The 20,149-nt window shown below is 40.0% G+C and overlaps 1 protein-coding gene across 1 annotated transcript in view; it reads left to right on the top strand.

The window, feature by feature from the left end:
- POU2F1 (POU class 2 homeobox 1) overlaps positions 1 to 20,149 on the top strand; it is a 113,126-nt gene that overhangs the window by 738 nt on the left and 92,239 nt on the right. The window lies entirely within an intron of this gene.

The raw sequence follows: 20,149 nt of genomic DNA, 5'->3' as shown, positions 1-20,149 counted from the left end.
CCTTGCGGCGTGGGGTGGGTGGGTGCGGGGAGCGGGGCAGGAGCGGAGCGTGGTTCGGCTTTTTCATTTAAAGCTCCCCCCCTCCCCTCGCCAGGGGCGGGTTCGGCGGGGGGTGACCGCGGGGTGCAGGGGCAGAGCCCCCCCGAGCCTTTCTCCGGCGGCGGAGGCACCCCCCGAGCGCCGGGCTTGCCCCCCAGCCCCGGGGGCCGGATCTGCCCCGGCGGGGTTTGCCCCGCTCCCCCTTTGCCCCAGGGCACGGCCGTGCCGGTCCCGTCCCTCTCTCCCCCGCGCTCTCCCTCTCTTCCCTCTCTCTCCTTCTCATTTGAATAATGTCTAATTCGGGGAGGTTTATATTATTGAAATGGCCGCCCGGCTTTCCCCGCCTCTCATGTTTAGTAATTCAGACCTTTAATAACAGCCACTCAGAGCCCAACGCCGTGTTTATATTTTACATTCGCCCCATGTGCTTTTGTGGTTCAATATGATTCTTCTTTCTCGCTCTCTGGCTTTTTTTTTTTAAATTTTCTTGGCAAACCCACAGGGCCCCGAGATCAAACCCAGGCTGTGTGAGGAGAGGAGGGGGAGAGCCAGGCCCCGGCTCCTCTGGCAAGCGCCTAGGCCTCACTCTGCTGCTTGATTTATTTACTAATAACCAAAATGACCCCCCCATCTCTACTCCACCCCTGCCAGCAAAAACAAAACCCTCCTGGGGCTTGAGCAGCATCAGATCTGCTCATAGATTCTCAAACACTCATGTCTTTTAAATAAGGAGCTTATTTTTAATTTATAGCAACTCAAGACTGTAAAGCTGTTCCTTTCATATCTGCTTTTCAGAGGCTTGGGCATTTTTGGTCCCTTTGTCCTTGATTCTTTTCCTTAAAGGAGAGTTGCTTCTAATTTACGTTTCCTGGCACTGAGAGGGCTATAGAAGACACACTCAAAATCTAAACAGCTTTCCTCCTCCCTCTGAACACAAACAGAATTGAATACATTGAAGATAATCTTATTCACCTTCTTTTTGCTTAATGTGGATGAGGTCTAACAGTGCACTGTGTCAGATGCTTTTGTCACTGCTTGTATCTTTGACTGTTCTGGGTTGAGGTTTTTTTTTTTTTTCCCCTCTCTTTCATTTAGATTTTTCTTTCAAGACAGAAGATACCACTAGGCAGTACAGGGTCTAGAAAGGAAGATAAGTTTTCTGTGATTGTGTCATAAGAACGCCAAGTGAAAATTGAAATTAATCCTCTTAAATTGTCTAGAGTAATTCAGTTTTAAACCAGATATTAGTCCACTTAGAAATAAAACAAATGGACTACTTGATTAGGGGGCAGCAGTAATTTAAAATAAAAAATATTTATGCAGGGATGGGTTTCAAATGAAACTGTGTAGCTTTTCATTAGTGACCATTGTTTTCACCCTGTGGAGAAAAAGGACCGAACAGCAGGGTACTTCAGAGTAGCAGTGCCAGATTAGCATGTAAACATCTTTGAAACACTACTAGGAAGAGCGTTCACGTGCAAGTGCAGATGGCGTATTTCGTAGTTTGGTTCTAAATTTAATTTGTCACAAAATACTGCACTGCAGCTAATGAAAAGCATTTTGATTTAAAAAAATAACGACTCAGATTATTTACCCTTTTTTCTTCACCCTCGGCAAAGACAGGCCTTGAATACAAGAGGAAAAAAAAAAGCTGTAGAAGCTGTAATGAGACTGTTCAGGTGACTGACTGTTTCACAGACCAACAGCACAAGGCTGGCTGGACAAAAAGCAGTAATATGATTTCATGCCTTAAATAGCATATGTTTTTGCACTCGCTTCACAAGATGTGGTCAAGCCGATGATGTCATTGGCCAGAGGACAAGGTGCAGTTAATTTGATTTATTGACCTGGGGTGAGGTGTAGCACTGAAACCTTCTCATAGGGAAACCATTTATCTGAGGACAATTTCCTTTATAGCAGCAATTTAACCACTGCTGAGACTGTAGATATTTTATCCAGCATGATAAAAATGTACATTGCATCTTGCAAGCAAAATTTCTTTGTCACTGGCGTTTTAGTAATTTTTATAGAATGGTGTACTGGACAGTGGCCTTGTGCAGTCTTATGGCTGAGCTGGGGTTTGTAATGCTGAATTCAGATATCTACATGCCAAAATATAGATGTGTTTCTTTCAAACACAAGCAGCCTGTTTTGCTGCTTAAAATTTTACTGGAATATGCTGGGGATAGAAATGTGTCCTCACCAGTGAAGCCCATAGGTAACATGTTAGCATAATGCACCTTTTCCCAAACCTTGGCATCACCTTCACTTGTCAGAAGGTGCCCTGACTGCTGTGTGGGTATTACTGCTCAGTCCTGAGCGTTTGTCTGAGTCTCAGACTTCTGTGTTAGTTTGTCACAGGCAGGTGTGAGATTTTAAGCTGCTCCTTGGACCATCTTTGTGTGTGTTTGGTCAGAGAATAAGAGAAACTTTTTTTTCTCTATTGTCTGCCTGGCTGTTATGAGAATGTAGGGTTGTGCTACTGTTACAGTGCTTCCTATTTATTATCCGGAGAATATACTCTATTTTGGCTGTCTTTTCAGCTTTTAGTGTATTAGAGACAGAAGGAAGTGTCCTCCTGTGAAACAGTTCCACCGCCTGATTACATCTACCCGCTTATTAAGGTGATGCTGCATTTTTTATCTTACCTTTTTTTTTCCTTCTCTTTTTCAAAACTGACCAAGACGTAGCAGTCTGACAGCTGCTTGGAAAACAGGCCAGGCTATGCCAGTAGCCATGCTGCTGCATGTGAAGCAGAATTGGGAAGGTGTGTGTCGGGATGGTTTTAAAACAGGAGAAACGAGATCTTTCCTCTTGCTTCCCAGAAGGAAGGGGGGAAAATCTAAGCTTCCCACCTTGTTATTTAAATAGGAAAAAAAAAATCTCAGGTTTGCTGTCACTATCAATTTCTCCAAGACTAGCCTGCAGCCGTAATTCAAGCAGTAGATGTTCATAGTGGCTCCCTGATGCTGGATGGGGATGCCTTGTGCATGCTTGTCTTGGCGAGCGGCGGTGGTGATGTCTGGAGGTGCCTCGTTTGACGGGATCGGTGAGGTTGCTTTCACCTTGGTCTGTCTGTTAAGCCCAAGGAAGCACCAGCATACTCTGTGTTGGGAGTCCCTTGTGTGTGAAGAACTGCTGTTCCTACTTTGACTTGATCATAATAATTTATTGCCCAGAAAAATGAGGTTTGGAATACCATTGTCACTGAAGTAGTAGTTGTCAGATTTCAAGCGGTAAATTCCACATTTAGAGTAGCACACTTTTCCTGTTTTGTTTATATCTAGATGTGTGAGGATGCAAAGAGTTCTGGAGTAAATGTTTTTCCCATGCCCTCCATGATGTTTTTGTTGGGTTGATCTGTCATCCAGTTTCTTGCTGTTAAATAGGGTGCAAGTCCCTCTTAGGCAGGTTTGTTTACTCTCCTGGTTCTCTGGCAAATTAGCAGTAGTTTTTTGTAGCATGCACTGAGTTTTCATTTGCTTTCCTTAAATTTTGACTCCTGTGGAGTTCAAGATTTCAAAACAGGTTGCAGCATCATCTTCTATTCCTCTTAAACTCTTGTTGCCCTCAGGACAATAATCTTGATATTTCTACTTTATACAGCTGACAATTAGGCAGCCCCTGCTCCTTGCACTTACAGCTTTATTATTTTTATCTTGAGAGAATCAGTGACAGTCCTGGCAAATGACTGTCTTTTTTGACATAGGTATTTTGAGTCTTGGTGACAAAGCCGTTGTCAAAAGAAGGTGTTGAACAAAATTAAGTATGACTTGAGCGTCCCAAATGTGATGTGCTTGGCTGTGCTTAAGCTGGAATGTGAATGAAAGACTATCTCGTGTTGCTGGATAGACTTACAGTGCTGGCTGTTCACTACTGCAGAGATTTGCTTCTGTGTTAACAAATCCCCCCCTTTTCCAAATGTGCTTCATTGTTATACATAGCGAGTTAAGTGTGGGAATTGTTGGGCTAAGTGTAGGAGATAAATTTAAGGGAAGATACTGGTCTCAGGGTGTATTAAATAATTGCTGGCATTTCACATGAAATGGGTTTACAATGGAAATCTGAAGGAAAAAGAATCTGTAGATGTATTTTCCTTTCTGTAGCTCTTTGCATTAAATTTCTTGAATTGTATGAATAGGCCCTCATGCTGCTTCATGTGCACTTATTTTTCTCTATAGAAAAGGAAATAATTACTTAAGATCTCAGTATTATTCCTTTCCCTAGTTTCTTATTTCACAACTATCTAGGAAATACCTACATTTGTTAACTGTATTATATATGTGATCTTTATAGTGCATTAGAAAGTCTTTGCAATAGGAGTTTTTTATGGACTGCTACTGACTAATTGAATTCGTTTAGGGTTAATAACACAGTTGAGTGATGAAGTGTTGGTTTGGTGTAGAGGATTTACTGGGTTCCAATCCTGAGTTTGTCACCAATTTTGCTTGCTTTGCTGTTCTGGGCTAAACCTGTGCAGTGGGAATTATAGGGCACATTTTCACAGGGGTGTTGCTGGGAGAGAAATTAGCTAATGTTTCCTAGTGTCTCTGAGGGTAAGAGAGCTGTGATTCTTCTGCTTTTACACGCAGTCATCCAGGCTGGTGCCCAGGTCGAACTTTGCCGAGGATGTTTCAGTGCTGGCACTGTTGGCACACTCCTGTCAGCGATGGAGGCCTCCCGTCGTACAGGCACAGATTACTGTCAGTTCTAACTATGGTGTGATGCAGATCTGCTCCAGGGTATGCGGTTCAGTGACAGCTTAAATCAGCCCCAGCCTGTCCTCATCTCCCTGTGTGTTCCTGCCTCCTTCCCTGCACTGGTGCAGATGCTTGCTGGATTCCTTTGCTGAGCTAGTTCAGGGAATTAAATTGGCAGAAAACAAGCCTCGCCAAAAATAATGAATAGGTTTTTTGATGGTTTAGCTCTTTGAACTGGCTTACAGTGAGATTAGACAAATAGCAGTACCAATCAAGGAAGGGAACAAGAAGCACACGTGTTGACCCACGTCTTATAATTTCATTCTCTCTGATGGCTTTCCTGTTGGCATAAATGGGCACTCATGCTCTCAGCAATGTGATCCTACCATTTACTTGGCACCTGTCCTAGGACTTAACTGCATTCCAGGATGCTCCAGGTTAACTTGCTAACCTGGTGGAAAATTAGCCCCAGGTCGTTTTACATCTTTGGTTTGTGAAATTGGCTCCAGAAAGACCTTCAAGTGCATGCAACGAGGTAGGAAGAGCCATTGAGTGAAAATGGAGGAAAGGAAAAGAAGGAAGGGGAAGGAAGCTTCCTCCTTTCAAAAGCAGCAGTATTCTGATTAGCTTCGTTATACAGGTTTGCTCTTAGATTGCTATAAACCACTGTGAAAGCACAGTTGATTGAGTTGATGAGCTGCACTTGATTTAAAATGGTACTGGCCGAAGGGAAGTGGTGGGAATGGACAGCTGTGGGCACCTTCTCTTTTAGCAGTAGACTGTATATAGATCATGGAAGCCAGAGATGGAACTGCACCGAAGTAGAATAGGAGCTTTGAAACCAATAGATGCTGAAAATTTGGTGTGGTTTGTACTGTCATAGGTATGATTGCATTAATGGTAGCAAGGGCAGAAACTCCAATAAAAATAGTGGATGAGACCGTTAAGTAGTTCCCATTATTTTAGTGCTGCTTATAGTGAGACACGTCTCTAGAAAGGACTGTGGCTTTAAAGGACATATTGACAAAAGTACTTGGGAAATTACAGACACCATTACTTCTGCTAAATTTTGGTCTGACATCCTTGTAAAGCAACCTTAAAAAAGCCCCCGCCAAACCCAAGCATAAGTGCTTCAGCCATTTAATATGATCACTCCGAGGCAGATTTATCTTTTCTATAAATTGTAATATTGTGACAAGAAACCTTTTGCTCATCATTGCTTTTATTTTTTTCTTCCCAGAAATCTGATTTGGCTGTATAGAGATGAAGTAGCATATATAGCATGTTTGACACTGTATGACAGGGCATGAAGCTTTGGAAAAGGAAGATATGAACATCTGAGTTCTAAAATAGTAAATACAGTTGAAGACTTAAAAATAAGTGTAGGAAAACCTGTTGAATCAGGCTGGAGGTGTAGCTTGCTTCTTTTTCCTCCTTTTCGTTGAGGGCTGCTAGGAAGTCACCATCTTTTTTGCAGTGAGCTCCTTCGCTGTTTGTTCTCTTTGTCCTTTCGATGATTCAGTTTTATTTGAAAAATACCACGTGACTTAGTAATTTGTGCCTGACCATACCAGTGTGAAGTTGTGGCTTTATACTACTTGGCTGCAGCAGAGGGAGAGGAGTGTTCAGTGAATACAGGTAGAAATGATTCACATTTGAATCACTCGTTTCTACATTATTAGTTAATACAGTCTACTGAATGGAAAATGAGATTCAAGTTTCTTTCAGGAATTCTGTTGGCAAAGATTTGTTTCTAAGTATTCATGATTTTGTTTCTTACCTGCTGATCTTTAGTAGGTTATTGCTTTTATTTGAATTTTCAAATATAAGTTTAAATAGACACTTGAATTTTTCTAAGGCTGCAGAGAGATGGATACGCCAGTAAATGCTGCCTCCCCTCCCTACCAGCTCCTCTGGGAGCATTTCCCACCCCATCTTCCGATGCATGTACACACACCTGCATGCACATATGCTTTGGAAAAAGCAACAGCAAGCTTGGGCTGGGGACAGCTTCTTCTAGCCCTGATTGGAGTAGTAGGAGACCTTACTGCTTCTGATTGTTGGTGTTTCCTGTTCCTCTGCGGCTGTTAGTAGGTATTTCCATTTGGGTGCTTTTCAATCCATTTCAATTAAAATCAGCTGAGTTATTAAAGGCTGTGATTTGAATTGCCTAAAGTAGCCCAGATCATTCAGATTGAAACCTATGAGGGATGCTTGGAGTTGCTTTGTCATCACACCTGAGAGTACAGATCATGTTACACTTAATCCAATTGAAGAGTGGGCTGCTGCCCAAAAGAAGAGGGTACATAAGCATGGTAAGTATTTGGCCATGACTCTGTGGACAGCTGTCCCTTTTGATAGAGACTCTGTAAAACTCTGTCCTGGCTTCTTGCAGAAGTGTGTTGGGATTGTATGCGGAGATGGGAGGTAGGAGTGCAGAGGGAACAGTATCTTTCCACTTGTAACATTTGTTTCTGAATGGAGGTATCTGTTGGCAGTGTTGGAAATGTGTGGCCCTTTTAAGGTATTACTGACTTTGCAATGATACTTTGCTGTTTTTAATGAATTTATGTTGATCTGAACTACACAATTTAAATTGTTTTATTTCCAGTATCCCAAGCGAAGCACGGAACTTAAAAGTAATTTCCCTTAAATGGATTTTATAATAAGAATGTCTTTACCTGCTGTTCCATTTCAGTCCCATTACAGATATTTTAGACAGCTTATGGTAGCAAAGGTAGCTAAACTTGGGAGTTCAGAAGTATCTTTTGGAACAATGGAAAACTTATATATTTATTTAAATATGTCTATTTAGTCTGAGGTTTAGTAGCTTCTGAGTTCAAATCAGTCACACATCCTAACTTGAATCTCTTCATCACTAACCTTCATTCAGCTCCTGGTTTCCTGCCAGGATGGCTTTGCTTTGGTTGGATGGGTGTGCCAAGGTAACGAAGAGAAGACATCAGCTGCCAGGCTCCACTGCTGCCTGTGAACCCTGGGCTACTGCTGCCCTAGACAAGCATGGCCCAGTAGCCATGGCTGTAAGGCAGGCTTCCAGTAAAAGCTCTCACGTGAGAACACATCAGGTGGAAGAATGTAAACTAGAAACCTGATTGTTTTCCTGGTTGGTTTTACTCAGTTTTGCAGACGACGAATCTTCTGAAGTTGCAGAAATTTTTCATGTATCTGTTGACCCTTTTTCTTTTTTCAGTTTGTGCAGGGAGGTACAAAGAAGGGCTAAACATGTTGTTCTTTACCTTGGTCTCAGTCATGTGCTGGGCTGCAATTTGGTATTTGGGAATGTAATCCAAGGAGCTATCCCTGTGCTTGTCCTGTTTTTGTAGTCTTTCATAGTTGCCTGATGTTGGAGGAGGGTCAGGTAGATAGATCTCTGGTCAGAGCCAGGATGGTGATTTTAGTTCTCTTCCGAACAAAAAGAAAATACCTTCCCGTTTATTTCCCAGTGCATCCTAAGTTTTGTACCTGACTCCTTTCCTAAATTTTTCAGAGTTTAAGCAAGATTATGTTCCTTGTCTGCACTGCACATTTTTAGCTCTGGGGAACAAGTGTGAGGTTGCTCCAAGGGCTTTCCTAATAATTTTTGATTCCCTACCAGGGAGTTGGAGAACTGATAGCTCCTTTTGCTCTCAAAGTTTGTGCATATAAGAGGGCGTGTGTTAAAAATTCAGTGCCTCTGTTACTACTTCATGTAAGAAAGAGATCCACAACTGAGCAGATCCTTAAGACAAGTTGAGAGTCTTAAGTATGAGAATTATCCTACAGACAAGGACTGGAGAAATCTGTACATCTTGAGTTATTTTTATTTCCAGACTATTCCTTTACTCATTACACTGGGAGGTAGTGACATTGTAAAGAATATCTCCTCTCAGTTCTAAGAAATTAAAATGCTGTGTTTTATCGTTTTGTGATTAAATTTGTTTTGGAACCCAGTTGCATCTTACATGGTTCAGTTCAGTGGTGCATAAGGGACTGGTTCTAAATACACTAAGGTGTGAATAAAGGCCAGTGCCTCAAAACTTGCTGAGATCATGCTTTAGCCATGCCTGGTTAGAAAAAAAAAATCATTAATTTCATTCTCTGCACAGTTAAAATTGAAAATGAATCTAGGCACATGTTGTAACCCGTTTTAATGGTGTCTAGATCAAACATAACTATTTCTAAACTACCAGCCAAATTAAGTGTATATAGTATTGTATTTAAGTGCTTTTACACCCAAGTTTCTTGTAATTGTGGGTGATGGACTCCCAACAGTGGAAAGAATTTGCTATATGGAAGTTTGAATAAAGGAGTTATAATAGTTGTTTGGCATCTTAAATCCCCTAGCCTTTCCCAACTTGATTTGCCAGGGGAGAGAGGAGGTGGTGTTTCTTTGTGTTTTGCTGTCTCTGGTTAGGTTTGCAAGTGGTTTGGGCTTCTCTGCAGATCATAGCAGAACATTTTTAGTTGTTTAGTTATTCTGTAATAATAGTGATACATTATAATAGTGACACAAGAAAAAATACCATGTGCAGAGATGGGCCAGCACCTACATCTTTGCATTCCCCTATCTGGTATTAACATAAAAGTTAGACTTAACAGAAGGACTGTTAGGGAAGACCTAATTTTACAAGTTCATTTCAAAGTCATATAAAAAGCTTTGTAAAGTCTTGATAATCCATAATTTTCTGTGTGCACTCAGAGAAGACACGTTAGTTGCTTAAGGGATCAATTAATCTGTCAATCTTTCAAACAGCAAAATCAGCTGCAGACACGGTGGGGTTTTTTATTACTTATTAAGCAATGATTTCATATTGTGTAAGAACTGGAAATGCAGTGTGTACTAATGAGGAAGGGAATGTCATTGCCATTTGTCCTGAGTTTATAGGACAGATAGCTTTGTGAATTGTACAATACGGACACTTGAGTTTATATTCAGTTGCAGAGAAGAGGATTCTGCATTTGTCGTGCACCTTGCTTGAGGTTTTATCAACTTCCTTAGTTTTCTGCATTCGTGGCAGTTGTTTTAACTGAATTTGTTGTATTAAGATGTATGGTTGGAATCACAGTTGTATTCACCAAAGGCAGCATCTGTTCCCAAGACTTAAAAATCTATGAAAGACTGTTCATTTCCTTACATTTCTGTGGGAGGGAGTACATTGGCACACTCCATGATTTCCTTAGAATGTGTTGTCAACTCTAATATTACCAAGTACACTTCATATAGTGGAACATGAGTTAAACTTGGGATTTGTTGTGGTGTCATCATTCTTGGTTGTGTGAATAATATTAAGAGAACACTGAGGACAGAGGCATATGGGATACAGCTGTCTACTAATCCTCAGTATCTGAAACTCCTGATTTTATTTGTATTCTCTTTGTCCAGTGCTCATTTGTTGAGACAGTCCTTATAAAGAGGCTGGAGAGAGCAGGTTGCTGCAGTAATTCTGTCCTTTTTTTTGGTGTCATTAGTGTATTTGATACCAGTAGAGAAACTGTCCTACAAAGGCACCAAGCCAGTGTGGAAATGTGCTGTTCATTGGTAACTAGGGCAGTTTTGTTTTCTTAGAAGCTGAGAAAACCATCAGTGTGTACTGAAACTGTTTAGACACACTAATTGCATGTAGTTATGTGTAAGTGTTCTTTGGTCTGGTGATAATTTATAGATTGCTCTTTAAGAACCATTGAGGTAGCAAATAAGTATACTTTACTATATAGTGTGGTCTATTTGTTAAAATTTGTTTTGAAACAGTTTCTTTGGGGCTAATCAACCATAAGGTTGAACTGTGAAACACTGTCTGCTATTACTGACCTGCAGCTCTTGACTTTTGTATTCAGCTGGTTAATTTGAAGAAGTTAATTTTCAGATGTGCTTTCCTTCGTGTGCCTTTTTAATACTGATTTATTCCTATGGATATTTCAGCTTGCAACATCAAATGGGGCACTTGCACATTTTATATGTAAGTGCTACTCAAAAACATAATTGTGACCTGATAAATTGGCAACCGCATCTTTTTAGTTTTTGGAGCTTTTATATTTGTGAATGAGGAGGAGCTGGAAATAGCAGGTCTGCCTCATGTGAAATAGGATTGCTCAGAGGAAAAGGGTTGAGGTTTTTTATTTACAAGGAAGCTGTTGTGGGAGCCCTGCAGATTTGAAGCTCTATGTTTAGTCAGTGCGTGAAAAACCGCGACTGGGGTTTGAAGGCGCTGCTGGTGCACTCCTTAAACAAAGGGAACCATGGGCTCCAAAGGTGGAATATGTTCTTTATTGGTTAGTTCTGCTGCTGTGTGACAGTTCCAGTTGGACTACCTCTGGCTTGTTGAAATAAGAAATGGAAAATGTTGTTTACTGGAGGATTTTTGATTCTTTTTCCCCTCTGTTTTATGTCTAAAAAGAGTTTTGTTGTATATGACTGCAGTCATATGCATAGGAGAGGGAAACACAAGAAGAACTAGTGTTCTAGAAAAATTGAGGAACACTGGAAGAAAACCATAGTTTTTTCAATTAGACTCTTTTTATCATGTATATCAGACCTCTTTATATGTGCCGCCGTATTAAAAAAGTCTCACACCAGGTGAACAAAACAAGAGGTATAGAAAAAGCAGTCCGCTTGCAGTAATATCTTATTTCCTGTGTTGTTGACTGGATTTTTGTTCAAATAAGAACATTTATTTTTGTGGCAGCACGGGTACTCCTTGATTCTGCAGTGAAGGCAGTATTCTGTGCTTGATACTAGCTAGTTGCCATGGCAACAATTATGATGTCATGAATTCAGTACAGTGACTTCACTGCAGTGTATTTTATCTCTATTCTTAGTTTTCTTCAGATCTTTCTAGCAAACCAAAAAGCACCTACATGTCATAGTGTGACTTGTTTATAATGTGATTCAGCCCAAAAAGTTTGCTGATAGGCAGGAAGAGGAAAATACGTTTTTTAATCACTCCAATGTGGTTTTCGTCTCAGAGAAATGTATTTTTAAAACTGAAAACGTGAGAGAAGCAGTGTCTCTTCTACCAGAATTACTTGTTCAATCCTGGCTTGCCTTTCTTATTCCTGTATTCTATAGAAACAGGTGAAATGTTTTCTTAGTCTCTTTTCATGGGTTTGTTGACCAGCAAATTGTAGCTGGAAACTTCCTGCCCATCAGCTTTTGGAAATGGTCAGCTGCTTTCAGCCTTCTGAGCACTTCCATTTATCACCAGGTTGTGCACTTCCATTTCACAGGTAGCAGAGCTAGCTGTTGAGTGTGTATTCTGTCCTCTATTGCTTTCTGATAGTCAAAGAGAAGTATTTAGCATTTTTTCCTACTTCTGAAAATGATACAATTTCCAAATTTAGCTCCACTAAAAATGCCAGTAAAAACACTGAGTTTGACTAGCCTGCATTTCTTTTGTTGACATAACTGTGTGTCTGTTTAGAGCTGGCTTATTGGCTTAACTCAAAGGTTGCCTGAGACTTTTGGGGCCATCTGACTTTACATTATCAGTGAATAATGCATAGTGTGTTAAAGTGGTATGCCAGGTATTTTTTGTATGGGGTTTTTTTCCCCCTTTGGTATGTAAAAAGTTCTTCACCTTTGGCTTAGTTTGACAAAGATAGTTTCTTCATAGAGATGAGGTCTCACTGTGTTGTAAGTGTCCTGGAAAGCCTTTCTTGTAACAGGAGAAAATGTGGGATGTGCTGATTTCTTCCTATGGCTTCTTGCTGTAGCACTAATTTGCATTAAATTATATTGAACATAAAGGTGTTAAGCCAAGGTTAGAATTAAATGGCCTTTTCACATTTTTCTTCCTCTGAAGAAAGATGAAGATTTGACAAGCACGCAGTAGAAAGGATACTTCCACTGGGAGGGTGACATGGACAGCACAGGAGGAAGATGAAAAACATAATGAGAAAAACAAAGTTGCAGTTGTTTTTCTGCAGAAGAGAAATAGTACCTTGGATAGCCTGTCATTTGTGATAAACATATCATGGGAGTTGAGTTGTGACATGCTGCAGCTGCAGTTAAGAATATGTGATTGAGATGTTTTTGTTAACGAGCTACTGACAGAGCAAACTACAAAGAAGTGTCACAGGTACCGTTGTTCTCATCACCTCAGTGCAGAGGTCTTGTACTTGAAGATTTGCTGGTTTTTGTTGCTAACAGCTGTGCTTGGTAGCTTTTCTTTAATCAGCAAAAATGTGCTGGTGATGGGGTAACTTGTGTTAAAGTCTCTAAATGCTTTTTAGAAATTATTATCTTGTTATAATATCTGTGCACATGGAGGGGTTTGTTTACACAGAGAATATACCATGAGTTGATTTGTTGAAGTTTTTTGTCTTTAGACTCCTTAGTCTAACCCTTTGTCATTTAGGTATTGGAGTTTTTTTCGGTTGTTTCTTTCTGTTAATTTCTTTTCTAAACATGTATGTTTTCAAGATGTGATTGGACATGGCACTAGAGAATCTTATCTAGGCTTTCCTTCCCACAAAAGGTTGGACCAGGTGATTTCTTGACGTTCCTTCCAAGCTGGGCAAGTCTAGGATTCTAGGATTGAACTGATGGAAGGAAGAACATCTTTCTTTATGGCAAACTGACATAACCATGTGTGAAAAAATTGCTAACTCAAAACTAACTTTTTAGTCATGAGATGGAGATGAGATCATTCAGTTCTCAGCAGCATTTGCATGAATGAATGTTGCATTTAGAAATAGTATTATGGCAGTTAATAACAGACTGACTTTATATGGAATTTAAAGCTCTGGACTGTTGGCAATGGCAGTTTCTCTGAAGGGAAGTGTAAGGGCAAGGGAAATGTAAAAGTTTTAGGAGTACTTGGGAAAAGTGATCACATCTACAGTGCTTCAGTATGTGAAAATGAAAGGAAACCTGGAATGGAAAAAGCAAAACCAAGGTTTACTGCATGAATTCCCTGTTCTGTTTTGTGAATGGATGGGCACATGGCCTGTCCATTCTAGATGGAGCAGAAAGGAGCCCACTGCATTTTCTCAAACTCAACATTTAAGAGACTGGGATGATGATGTGATGGGGAATGAGGACAACAAAACATCCACCCCACCACTATCTTTTAGAATTATTAAATGTAACAATGTAAACTTACAGTGCTCTCTTTTATTCCACTCCAAATGCTTCAGTGAGAACCAGTCATATTCTTGCCCACTGGGACTCAGAAAATAAATAAGCAAATTGGAATTGCCTCAGTTAGTGCTCTGCTTCTACTTAAACATACAACATAAACCTGGTGTAGAGCATTGGCTCCAATTTCACATTGCAGGCTTTTACATGTTGTGTTTATACAGGGATGCTGAAACCGACCTTTTCAGTTATTACCAATACTGCTGGTGCATGGAAAAATGGCAATATTTGTGAAAGTATGGGAAAGTATTTGTCTTGCATTTCAGGATGCAGTGACATGCAATGAGATAGTGGCTTGAGTTTGTGTTTAATCAGTCTCTAATGTTTTTAGTTTGGCACTTTTTTGGTTGCAGCTTTGATGACCTTTCCTCCAGGTCAGTGAGGAGGAAACCTTTCCTCAGTTTCAAAAGGATGTCAGTGAAAAGCATTAAAATGCTTGGATGGATCATCTTCTTCATAGTCCATAGCCAAATTTGGTTCAGAATTGGAGTTTGAAAGATTAATCAGCTGAAGAAGGTGGAGACTTGAAGGGCTGCTTGCTGCTCTGAATAAGTTAGGAGACTGGAAGTGCCAGAAAGGTCTTTGAGAGCCAGTACCTGGTGAAAAGCTGAGTTTCTAAACTTTGTCCTGCTCAGGGGTCCCTTGTGACCTGTTCACCTGTCCATGGGTTCTTCTGCCATCTTTCTGGATATCAGGTGACCTCACTCACCAATTCTTTGCTGCTTGCAGTCTCCTGAGGAAGGCTGTGAACAGCATCACAGGTAGATGTGTCCTGTCTTCTAACAAAAACTCTGTCCTCTTTAGAAGATGGGTTTTTACTGAGTTCGTAAATTGCTACATCTCTTTCAAAGACTTACATAGAAAATTCTACATATCACCTTTAAAGCAGGTTCAAAATTTATTGTTTTGAAAGCATTTGGGATAATCTTCATCAGTACAGAGGGGCTGGTCTTTGCAAGCATTTGTTAAAATCATTATAGGTGAGCTTTGAATTAAAAATTAGTGTTAATTGGGAGCGATGTGAAAACCTCCATGACAAATTTATAAATGGAGATGGGTGCTTCCCCCACAGCCAGGTCTGTGACTGGGAGTGCAGTGGGATGGGGGTGACATGGTTATCTTGGCCTCAGCAGGCTGCCTGGTTCCCTTTTGCTGCAGCTCTGATTCCGATTACCCAGCAGTCCCCGTGCTTTGCTATGATCAAACGATACAGCCCTCATGGAAAAATGTGCTACTCAAAGCTCTGTGTGGCTCCTGTAGCCAACTTGATCTATACAATGGGAAATAGGAAAGCCTTCTTTATCTGATTAAACAGCCGACTTTGGCATGAAATCTCCTTTTTAAAATCAACTTGCTGGAAGTGCTATGACAATAAAAATGCCATTTTTTTCCCTCTTGTTGTGAAAGCAAAAAAATTGACTGACGCTTCCTCGTTTTATGTATTACAGCCAGAGCGTTCCCTGACATTCTTTGAGTTTAATCATCAGATGTGATACCCTGGTTGTACTTAAGCACAAAACTTTTCAGTGCTCTATGAACTGCCAGTATCTGTGTTGCAAGAGAGTTTCTTCATGGTGACCTCAACTATTGTTTCTTCTTGCTTGCTATATTGGTGTTAGATGGATCAATAATAAAATGAATTATGTCTCAACGGTAATCATTAAATTACAGACATCACCTCAAATATAAATGGTGTCAGGACGAACATGTTTGAGTCCTGAATTCCTCTTTAAAACGAATGTAAGTTTTGGGAGATAACTTTGAACACACAAATTACATTTTAAATGTAAAATATATAGATGGTTAACAAGAAAAAGTTTCTTAAAGTTGACTGTTTATGTAAGAAAAAAGGGACAAGTTAATTGTATATATTGTTTTTTAGAGAGCTCCATGAATGTGTGTACCTAATTTGAACCTACCGGGTCTTGCCAGTAGCTGAAGCTACTGAAGCTGAAGCTACAGACTGAAGCTCCCTCTGCAGTCAGTGTAGCTATGATTTGGATGCTGAAGTTGGTCTTTAGATCAAAATAACCAGGAAACAGTGCTCCTTGTGTATCCAGATCACCCTGCATAATAAGTATTCATGATCTTTCAAAGATTAGCCTGGTTTCTGCTTCTGGTCTGGTTTCTAGTTTTGGTTGCTCCAGATAATTTTGATTACTGGGGACTCAGGAAAGGTGATATTGTTTGGACACTTTTCTTTTTGATGTCTTGCGTAAGGTTCTCTCCTTGCTTACCAAATACACACGTTCTTGCTTCTCTGCAGTGGTAGAGGGAAGATTTGGGGGAAAGGGAGAGGAAGCACAAAGGCAGAGAAATAAGCCTTTGGAAATGGTTTGGAGGAAGATATAAGAGGAAGAAGACAGCTCTGCAGGAAAAGAATACTCTGCATATTCTTAATAAATAATGCATCATGTGGGTGAGCTTCATGTCTGCATCTGTGGTGTAGCAAATAGAGATACTTGCCTGGTTGTAAATGCCAAGTGTTGTTAGAGTAAATGAGAGAAAAGTCACAAACTGTGAAGAAGTCTTAGGATCAGTGAACTTTTTCCTTTGTCATTCAGTTACCTATTAGTAACTGTAATTAAAAAAGAGGAGTTGGAGTAAGAGCAGTGTTCAAGTCATGCAACCTCAAGATTTTAGGCAGAGATTGGCATTTCATCTGGCTCCCCAGATCTGTGGAGTTTGCATTGGCTTCTGCTTCTCAGATAGCATTAATTCAGTAGGAAAAAAAAAAAAGATGTTTACAATAAACACAGTCTTTCATACAGTGTTTGTAAGCAGTATCATTAATTCTAGGCACAATTAAATATAGGATAAGGATAATAAACAAAGTTAATGATAAATAAGGTTGGTATCTAGTCAGGCTGGAGAAGAGTTTCATTGAGATGTTATCTTGATAAAAGCAGTTGTCCACGCTCTTACAGCAGAGAGGGCAGCATTCTTTGGGCTCTGAGGGGATCACAAGGTTCCATGTGGGATTTCTAGGGATGATTTCAGTTTTGAGAGCTTGTAGAGCATTATATGTGGGACATACCTCTTCCAAGCTTGCAGGAATTTACCATCATGTTTTACTAAATACACACATTATAATAGTTTTGTTCTTTGACCCAGAATTAAATTAAAATCTAGAAACTATAAAACTCAACCGGTTGTGCTCTGTTGGTGGGTTTGTATTTTAATTTGGGCAGTGTCTACAGTGGGGAGAAGACATACAGACTTCTTAGGAAGAACATGGATGTTTGATATTTCCTGTTCCAGAACCTTTGCTTGAGAAGCTGCATTGGATTTATTTCCCTTTTAGATTTATAAAAGCTATCCTGAACACTCAGCTGTTTAAATACTGGTGTGATGTGCCACTGCAGAGGCGTTTTACTTTCATATTGCTTTCATTCAATAAGATGCGCATTTTTTCTGTATAAATGAACTCATATTCAGTAGTGCAATTGATGAATTCTCCTCCTCTTTTTTTCCTGCTGTAACACTGGCAAACAGTTCAGTTCATCCAGGTGTCAGTGCTTTTAGTTGTGTGATCAGAATTTTCTAATGAGGGGAGGAAACAGTAAGAGCTGGTTTGAAATCACTTTTCAAGGTCCAAAAAGAGAAAAGAAAGCAAAGCCATCTTAAAATTAACAGCTGGAGTATTATTCTTTATGGCCTTTCAGAAGGGAAAGAATAGAGGTGGGTTTTTTTTTGGCTCATATAAGTGCAACCTTACACAGTTTTCCTCTCATTTTTCTCTCATGTTCACCCCTCATCTTTGTCCTAGAAATGTAATTCCTCTTCTGATGTCTTTCCTCTGAGGTTTGTCCTCTGTGACGCAGACTTAGTTCAGTTGACACAATCTCTGATTCTGTTCAGTTCTGCTCTTTTTTTTTTCATCACGTCTCACGTTATTTTTGGTCAATTAATTTTAATGATATTTTTAGAGAAATTATTTTATTTCAGGGTGGTTTTTTTCCTGACGCCCAAGTAAATTGAAAGCAAAAATAAAACCATTCCAAGTGGTTTCAGGGTGCTTAGGACAGAGTAGTGTCTGCCCAAGGGCACTCCACCCCATCTTGTAAATAAAAAACTTGAGTGAGACACCTATCTCTAGGCTCCAGTTTCTGTTTTCGCTTGACAATGGAGATGGGATTAACCACATTTAAACAATATTTTGAATATTTGGGGGTAGACTCCTTTTTTTTTTTTTCTGTGGAGATGTTTGTACAAGGAGAGTCAATAATTTTTTTTTCCTATCCCCAAACCCACAAGACAGAAATGGGGGAAGTCCTTCACCATTCAGACTTGCCAGATCATAGATGAAATACTGTTTCTGGCTTTTGACTGGCTTCTGACCTTGTTCAGTGGACTTAAGAGCTTTTTGTCCCTTGATGCAGGATATTTGTATCCTGTTTGGAATGACATCCTAGGCTTTATTGGGTTCCACTTGGCCAACACTGGGATATAACACTCCTGCTAGGCAGCTCTTGATTTTTATGCAGTAGAGTGGTTGAGGCAGATGATGTCTTTCATTTAACTAGTTTCTTCTTCCTAAAGCCACTGGTTTTGATGACTTTGAGCAGCAGCACTGATTAGTATTTTACCTATAACTGAGTAAGAGGTATTTTGAAGTGGGAATTGGGGCAGAAAGCTGCATAACAATCAGGTGTGATTTCTAGACACACGCACGAGTTCTGCAGACACAAGTTGGTCAGATGAGGATATTTGGTACTGTTATAGACTCAAGTGTGGGAGGAAAAGTGTTATTCGGGCTGCTTTGTAGCATCGATGCTTCCAGTGAGTGGAAACAAATGTTTGGCATACAAACTCCTATGACTCTGATTTCAAAAGATAGTCCAAGTTTACAGTAATAAAAGCCTATTTTATATTTATAGTGTTCTAGGAAGGAAGTTTTTTTGCCCTTAGAAAGTCCCTGTAGGACTAGAGAGTCTGTAAATGCATTACAAGTTGTGTCTGTAAACTGTGCACAGTGCAAAGCTGCAGTTGAGTGCCAGAACTTGCATTTGTAGTAGAAACAGATTTTCATAGGCCTTTGCTGCAAAATGGCATGTTCTGATATTTAAAACTGTTGCTTTAAAGTGCCTTCCCTGGATTTTCAGAGGATGGCAGTTGGATCACTTTTCAATTGAGTAGCAATTTGAAGGCACCCTCTTCTTCCTGAAGTCTTGAATGAGAAGTTAATGCTGCAAGAATGTGCTCTGCTTGTTAGAGTAGTCTTATCAGTAGGCTGGGCTTTAATTCAAGGTAAAAGTGAATGGACAAATACTCATCATATGACACTTCCAGGCTTTCTTCCTGAGAAGCCAGCTCTTGGTGCCTGCTATTCTGTCTCAAGGCTGCCATAATCCATGTTCTTCACATTCAGAGAAGAAATGAGGACTCTCCCTGAACTTTCTCATTTGGTGGAGTTTCAGCTGTTTCATGGAAAGACTGCTTGCTCTTAACAGATATCTTACTAATTGTGCTGTTTAACAACTGAGGGGAAATTATATGGCAGGGTGAAGACTGGTCCTTTTATGAAGAAGCAAGAGTTTCAATTACTTTGTTTCATTTTAGAATAAGGATCTTGTCATTATAAAATCTAGGATTAGCTTTGGCTTCCTTCAGCACCATGCTATGAATATGTCTAATCCTGCAGAAATGTGGAGTACACACTTGATTTTCATCTAAGAGGAGAAACTATTTCTAGCTATAGTAGCTCTAATTAATTTAATGACATCGTGCCAGTAGCAGAGGGTCTAGGAATGCTATTATAATTCAGTCCTATAATTCATGCTATTATAATTCAGTGATAGTTAAGAACTCATTTTTGCATGTAGATCTTGGGGCACAGCATGTCTGTTCATCAGGATTCTGGTAAAACTTGAAGATCTGTAAGGATGGAAGAATAAGAGCTGGTGGAGGGATGAATAGGGATATTTAGAAATTCCTTTGTTGCGCTGTACAGCAGTTCTAGCCAGAAAAATAGGCTGGATGTTACCTTCTTCAAACAAGAAATTTGGTGTGCTTGTGGAAATATGTTGTAAAGTTCAGCTTTTAAAAGGGACATAATAAACCAAAGGTCTCAGCATTGTCTTTCTGCATTTCAAGTCAGAGACTTCCAGGTCTCTGAGCTTTGATCTTGGAGCCAGCAGTGAGAGGCGCTGCCTATTGTAGGATCATTGCAACTCTTGGCACCATCACCAATTTTAATTTTATTGTTGGTTAGGGATTCTTTTGTCTCAACTGCAATTCCTTGAGGGGTGTTGTTTCATAAGTATTAACAGAT

The sequence above is a fragment of the Passer montanus genome, unplaced genomic scaffold (genome assembly GCF_014805655.1).
Source record: "Passer montanus isolate IOZ18808 unplaced genomic scaffold, ASM1480565v1 scaffold28, whole genome shotgun sequence".
Taxonomy (NCBI): domain Eukaryota; kingdom Metazoa; phylum Chordata; class Aves; order Passeriformes; family Passeridae; genus Passer; species Passer montanus.
Note: the sequence above shows the minus strand (reverse complement) of the source record. Positions and strands in the feature narration are given on the sequence as shown.